The following is a 7436-nucleotide window of genomic DNA, read 5'->3' as shown; positions in this document are numbered from 1 at the left end:
GTGTTGAGGTAAGGGATACCGTGTGAGTAGGATCACTCTGATCTGAACCACATTAAAAATCTGTGTAGTTGTGTGTTTGCTTCGTGTGTGCATGCCTCCTACAACTCGTTTTAGAGTGAATTTCAAAAAGATATGGGCTGAGGTTACCAAATTCTAGAGGAAAAGCTCTTATAGATGATGCACATTCAAAGTAAAAAAATATGAAGGTCATGAAGGAAGCTATGTCACATTGACACACCATTTTAGTGGTGTCCTTGGTGACATGAGCGGACACAGACACTGATGTACACACAATTTTTTTAATATTATCTTAATACTTTTTTATGCTTTAAAGTATTATTTTAATAAAAATGCATCTTTTAACATTAAAATATAAAAGCAGTTTTTTATTGATTAAAAAAATAAAAATTCCAATTTCTCCTATCTTATTTAAAAAAAAAATAGAACTTACGAGTCAACCCGGGTCATGCATCCTCCTGCTCGGGTGTCTTTGTGATATAAAAACTAGGAAGGAAGCTATGAAGAAAGTTTCATTAGAACATAAGCAAATTGACTGTTCAGATAGTGCTTCCTTTTATTGTGTCACACGGTGTTTGTCCGTTTTGTTTGAGAGGTATAAATGCCTGTTGCGGTATATTGCTCCTTGCAACTCTTCTAGTGATAAGAAATAAATGTTGGTCTTCATACTATGCTTCTTCAGTGGGACCAAGTTCTCTATGAATTGACTGCCATGAGATTGCTTTAGATTCTGCCTCATTCGCAGTTTCTTGTTCCATCTGGTGCTGCATCACCAGCTGATGGCAGTAACTTCCATAAGCAAACCATCAGAATTGAAGCCTCCTGACCACCGAAAAGCAAAAAAATAAAATAAAATACAAATGACACACCCTGCAATCTGCATGGTTCTTTCTGTTCTTCCTTTACTCAGTTTTAAGGTTTTGTTGATTTCTTGTTCAATCCAGTAAAATTTTCTTCTGAGGTACATTTCTATGGGTTGCCTGATGTGCTTACATATTCTAGTAGTTTTCGCATGAGATCGCTAGCCTTTTCTGAGTTTTCATGAGTTCCCTCTTGTGATTCTAATGCTTGCACCTGATATAAACAGTTCGGACTAGGGTCAGATGCGGCCAATACCAGATCCAACTAAAAAGATGTTGCCTAAACCGATTTGAATTCAGAATCGCATTTGAATGGTAAAAAACTCATATTATCAGATTACATGTAATCGGATTCAATTATCCATCAAATCCAAATATTTATCAAGTAATCTGCTAACTTATCACCACAACATATTCTATAGAAAGGCTCAAGGAAGCTGGCTTGCAGGCAGTGATGAGAATGAGGTGACCGTTGAGATTTGGATATCGTGCGAGGATAAGAATTATCCATTGGATGTGTGTACATTCGAAATTTTTTACTTTTCTTTGTATATCTCTTATATTTCTTTTCTTGATATTCGGTAATCCCACGATATCAGGGAAGCCGCATATATAGTATGGCTTGTATCCTTTTCTGAGATGAAAGATATACGATTCTCTCCCATTAGTTGGCTCTATCAAGTTCACATGGTATCAGATCATCCAGGCTTTCTGCAAGTTCTTGGTGGCCTCGCAAAGATCTGGTTCAATATTGACCTGCACCGAGTGGTGTGAGAGCCATTCGCGGAGAGCATGACTTCCCTGCTGCAACTCGGCTCTCTACTTAGAGCACCGTCTCTGGGTTCCTCAGAAACTTAGGATCCATCCCTTTGGTCGAAGTGTGCCTGTGCCTTCTTGGCTTCATGATCCCGTTCTTAGGGGCCTTGTACGATTGGTTGTGAGCCGTGTGGTTCTTCGACTTCGGCATTTCTCTGCAAGACTACGAGGAAAGCTGCCTCTCTAGGGTTTTCTCTGCTCTTAGAACTGTGCACTGTTGTTTTTTTTGCCTTCACGGAACCTGCTGCCATCTTCCTGTTGTTCTTGTGTGCAATCACAACGGTGCTTTTGACCTTCCGATTTAGCAGTGGCACTGCCGTTTTAGCACCTGCTTGTCTGCCTGTGTCTTGTCCTCTTAGTTTGCAGTCGACTTCTTGCAGTGGACTTCTCAGCATGTTCATCTGAGGTCATATCGTGCCGTCGGCTCCCTGCAGTGGATTTTTCTGCGTGTTCAACTGTTGTGAAGCCCTGAAGCTAAGTATATTTTTTCTGGAACTTAGACCTCTTGTTTTTCTTGGACTATCATGGCTGAAATGCAGTGCTCTTTTACAAAATTCTCTTGATAAGTTTGCATACCATATTTAAATTTTGGGGGGATTGCATTTTGACCGCTGTATACTTGATAAATCAAACTCCCATTCTTTGACTTGGAGAAAAACAAAGATTTTGTTCAATAAAAAACCAATATATAAACATCTCAAAGTTTTTAGATGTTTGTGTTATGCCACTAACACCTATTAAAATAAATTTAAATTTGATCTAAGCCTAAGAGGTGTATATTTGTTGGTTGTCCATTTGGACAAAAATCATATAAAATACATGATTTAGAATCTCATAGGTGTTTTACAAGTCGTGATGTCATTTTGCATGAGTCTGTGTTTCCTTTTCATACAATAAACGATGGTGACAATGATATGGTGTTGCCAATCCCTTCGCCCATGGATGAATCACTTATCGAGACAAAGACTATCAACCATTCCAACTCATCATCCTAAAAATACCGTTGAACCCACTCTTTCTGAATCACCAGCATCTCAAAAGATCCATTCATGAAAAAAGACCCTCTATCATGTTGAAAGATTTATATTGTACAACTGCTCAATCTAAACCGGCTTCTCTCATCTCCTCAAGCAAGGAACCAAGAGGGAAACAATTTCCTTTAGACAGCCGTGTCTCTTTCAATAAATCATCTTCTTCTCAAAAAAAATTCTTGTTAGTCATTTTCTCTATAAATGAACCCTAGTCATTCCAATAGGTTGTTAAAGATACTTGTTGGCATGATGCCATGAGTGACTCAGTTGCTCCCCTTTTTGATGAGGTAAAACTTGTAGGGTGTAAATGGATATACATAAGGTGAATTATAGATCCGATGGGTCCATCAAATGATACAAGACTAGATTTATGGCAAAGGGTTACTCACAATAGGAGCGGTTAGACTTCCATGAAACCTTAACTTCGGTGTCCAAACTTGTCTCCATCAGATGCCTCCTTTCCATAGTTGTCGTGCAAAATTGAACCCTATATCAAATGGACGTTCATAATGCATTTTTGCAAGGAGATTTGAGGATGTTTACATGGATATGCCTCCCAGGATTGTCACAAAGGGGGAGAATGATATGTAAACTTAACAAATCTTTATATGGACTCAAACAAGCTCTCGAAAATTGGTTTTCAAAATTTTCTTCTATATTGATTCAATATGGTTTAGCTCAATTCAAGGCTAACTACTCGTTATTCATGTATTCTAAGAATAATGTTTTTGTTGCTATTTTAGTATATATGGATGATCTGGTTGGAACCTCCCTAAAAAATTCAACCTTTTTAAACTTTCCCCAAAACCAAAAATTTTGAGAATTTTTTTTCATTCGAATAAAATTTTACATGACTTCCAAAAATAATGCATCAATGAGTTCATTTAGAGCCACGTTCTAACCGTTCTAAATACTATATGACCCGCATAAGCGTAAGCACAAGCGTATATTAGTCTCTCAGTATCAAATACAGTATGAAACCATTTGTAGACACAACTCAATTGGGTTTATTACTATATAAGGTTTCATATATTAAATGCAGAAGTTGAAATTTATTTAAGGTTTAAGACATTTGAAGAGTTACCCAAAAGTTGAGATTTGCAATCACATGTTAATTTATTTATTTATTTTGCATATGAGAAAAGAACAACATCTATTGGTTCATCTCATTCTAAAATATTTATAAGTTTTTAAACAAGTAATGATCCAGAACAATAAAAAGCTAAATGTTTACAAGTCCATAAAGAACAACATTCTGGATCCCCTAAAGATCGTAGTGGGTAAGAGTATCCCTTCGAGTGCGCAACAACTTGTCCTTTAGTTTTAATCATTCAGGATGGTATCTATAATGTTGTAGGGCATTAACAACATGCCCATAGGAAACCCAAAACAAACTTGAAGAATACAAATCAAGTTTGTAATGGTATAACCATAGTATGATTTTCATCATTCATAAAATGAGGATCAAAGGAATTTACATCTATAACATTCAATCACATTACATTCATTCATTCATTTCCATGACATTTATTCATAACCATGACATTCATACATTCATTTGTCCCCATGGCAATCATTTGCATAAATGAATAAGCAATCAAGCAATTTTACATATAATTACATAAAGTAAATAGGTCAAATCTTATTAACTGTATCCAGAAACACACACACATGCTTTTCAAATAAGTCATGACATATGAGTCCTTCATAATCGTAATATATATACATTCATAAATTTGCATATAACAAGCAGGTAAAAATCTCATTTGACCATTCCAGCTTATTTTATATGTGTATGCTTTTCAAGTCAATAAGACATACTAATCTATGACAATTAAAGCATTCACATTCATTTTTTCAGAAAAATAATAAACATGTCCATCTTATAAATATGATATGCATTATTATATTTTTGTAAGTAACAAGTCAATTCTCATGACCACTTATGAACTTTTGAATTTTTATCAGATAAGAATACATCATTTCTCTCAACTTTTCTAGTATGTCTCACACACATGCACCTCACGTGCATTACATTCAAGTTAGTGACTTGAATCATTTAGTCAATCACATGACCCAATATATATCTTTTTTATTCATAGGTATACTCATATGTAATGACATTTATGAACGTTAGCATTTCTATATCTACATCCATGTTTATACACATGATAAAAATCATTCTACGAATCTAATGCATTGTTTCTTTTGATTATTTTAAATTCATCTGGTATAATAGAGGGTATAACTGCCCAAAAATAATCATAGAGATATTTATTATGCTATATATTTTTATTTTCTCCTTTATAGCTTAACCAGGTCTATCCCAAGTGGTCAATCCTGTAATGTAGTGATTGAGAAATAGACACAAAGTCCTTGTACCGGCCTATGCTTTCATATGTAGCCCAAGCTAAAAACAAAAAGAATGTCTTCCCTTACTTTGCATAGTTTCTGGCCCTACCTTGTGAATCCTCTGATAGGCCTATTCTCATAACCTTTGTAAAACGAAGATGAGGCACACATAGTCCTCCAACATTTTAAATACCCTATGAGGTTTATACCATATTTTTCTCTCTAAGGAAGACATAAGATTGGGATGGACCTAGCCATCTCATTGAGATCAAAATAGACCCAACTATCTCTGAGAGCCTGATTTCACTGGCACCTCATTTAGACCCGTGGTCCAAGAGTTATCTTTTGTTAAAGTCATAGGACATATTCTAGTGCCATTATCTCATAGGATAACTCTCCCATGCCCTTATGCATGATTCATTCACACATACATGATTCATTCATAACATGCTTTTATGCATAATACATATCATATTTTATTCATGCTCATATGCATGATTTATTTTATATTCTTATGCATGACACATTCATATTATACCTGACATGCTTCACATATATTTATGATGCCCAAGCATTCATTCCAGTCAGGTATTCACATCATTTATGCATACATTCATTTCAATCATGCATGTGCAAACATGTACCTATTAAAGCACTTCATATTTCGCTATTCTAAAATCATGTCAAGCATGATCTTCGTACCACAACAAGAACACTTTTATTCTCATACATTCAAATCATACTTTGCATGATCTTCAAATTATATTTTGATATTTATGCAATGCTTTGCATCGCACATACTCAACATGGATAATTTACTCGATTTCATAAGTATTACATTTATTTTCTTTTGAATGTGCATTGGCTTATAGCCGCTTTGCGATACTTAGTACTAAGTATCATATTCTTTTGTAGTACCTACATGACAATTCATATACATATGCATGTTCAAGCATTTAAGCATTCGATACATGACTAAAATTGGATTAACACATGCTTCTATGCACATTCAATTGCAAAAATAAACAATACATGTGCATTTTCACAAAACTAAAATTATGATAAGTATCGTATTCTTTTGCAGTACTTGCATGATAATTCATGTACATATGCATCTTCAAGCATTTAAGCATTTGATACATGACTAAAATTAGATTAACACGTGATTCTATGCACATTCAATTGCAAATATAAACAATACATGTGCACTTTCACAAAACTGAAATTATGATGCATGTTAATATAGTTAACTACACACATTGGCACTTGCTCCAATGCATTTTTGACATATTTTATATATAATCAAAACCATGTCTCAAGTGTGTATAAAACCACTTCGAAACTGAGTTTTAAATACACCTAATCAATATTTAAAAATTGGTTTTGAAACTCGTTTCAAACTGTATCTAAATCTTGAAATTTCTCTCTCATTGGCATTTTACCAAACACTTAGTGTACGCCACAATTCTCAAGGCAAAAACTAAAATTTCAAAATTAATAACATGTAAAACAGAATTAATTATGTTAATTAAACAACTCTAATTATATGCTCACATCACTAATTAATTAAAAGCTAATATAATCATCTATTAGGCATATTCCAAAGCCTAATTATGCTAACATGCTACTACGTTACATGCATAAACTAACTTAATGCTAAAACACGTAAGATTGCGACAAAACAACCTAGATAAGCATTTTAAAAATTCAAGTAAGGGTTCCTACTCTCATAGATCCGGCATATATGTGTGGCAAAACCCGAAAAACCAAGGGGTTTCACAAACTTTGCAACAAACCACCTCTTTGACAATTCATTGAACATTTGGTGTGCACGTTCAACACAAACAAGAATCAACAAGCGAGGCTCAGTTGGGACTCTCCCACATTGATGGAGAGTGTTACAACACTGTGCAAATCATGAGATGGTGTCAGAAGGCTCTCCCATGCACAAATCAATACAAAGAGGAAATCTGGTAGGGAGATTTTTCAAAAATCGACCAAAAACCCCAAATCAGCATGGGGGCTGGGTTGGTTGGCTGAATTCCTCACAACTGGGCGTCCTCCCTATGACTGGCATGCTCTCCAACATGCCCTTCTTGTTGTTGTATGCTTTCCAATGTGGTAACCCTTCAATGGTGGAGGTCCGCTATGGAGCAAACAAGAAAATAGAAGGAGAAGAACACTAAGATTAAGGGGAAGAAGAAGTAGAAGAGGGTGAAACACCCACAACTGGAAGATTTGGGCATAAATCCTAATCAGCTGGGCATGATTTCCAAGGCTAGGATATTGTGCACAAACCCAAGACAACAAGAATATGGGGTCAGCTACAAGAAAGCCATTAAAAAAAAAGAAAGAGATG

At 35.2% G+C, this 7436-nt stretch overlaps 1 pseudogene; it reads right to left on the bottom strand.

Moving 5' to 3' along the window:
- Nucleotides 1-753: 753 nt before the first annotated feature.
- LOC149842992 (large ribosomal subunit protein eL29z pseudogene) lies at nt 754-1845 on the bottom strand (annotated as a pseudogene).
- Between the last annotated feature and the right edge of the window lie 5591 nt (nt 1846-7436).

The sequence above is a fragment of the Nuphar pumila genome, chromosome 3 (assembly GCF_984573655.1).
Source record: "Nuphar pumila chromosome 3, dmNupPumi1.hap1.1, whole genome shotgun sequence".
Lineage (NCBI taxonomy): Eukaryota > Viridiplantae > Streptophyta > Magnoliopsida > Nymphaeales > Nymphaeaceae > Nuphar > Nuphar pumila.
The sequence above is the reverse complement of the archived record's forward strand: the minus strand, read 5'-3'. Positions and strand labels throughout refer to the sequence as shown.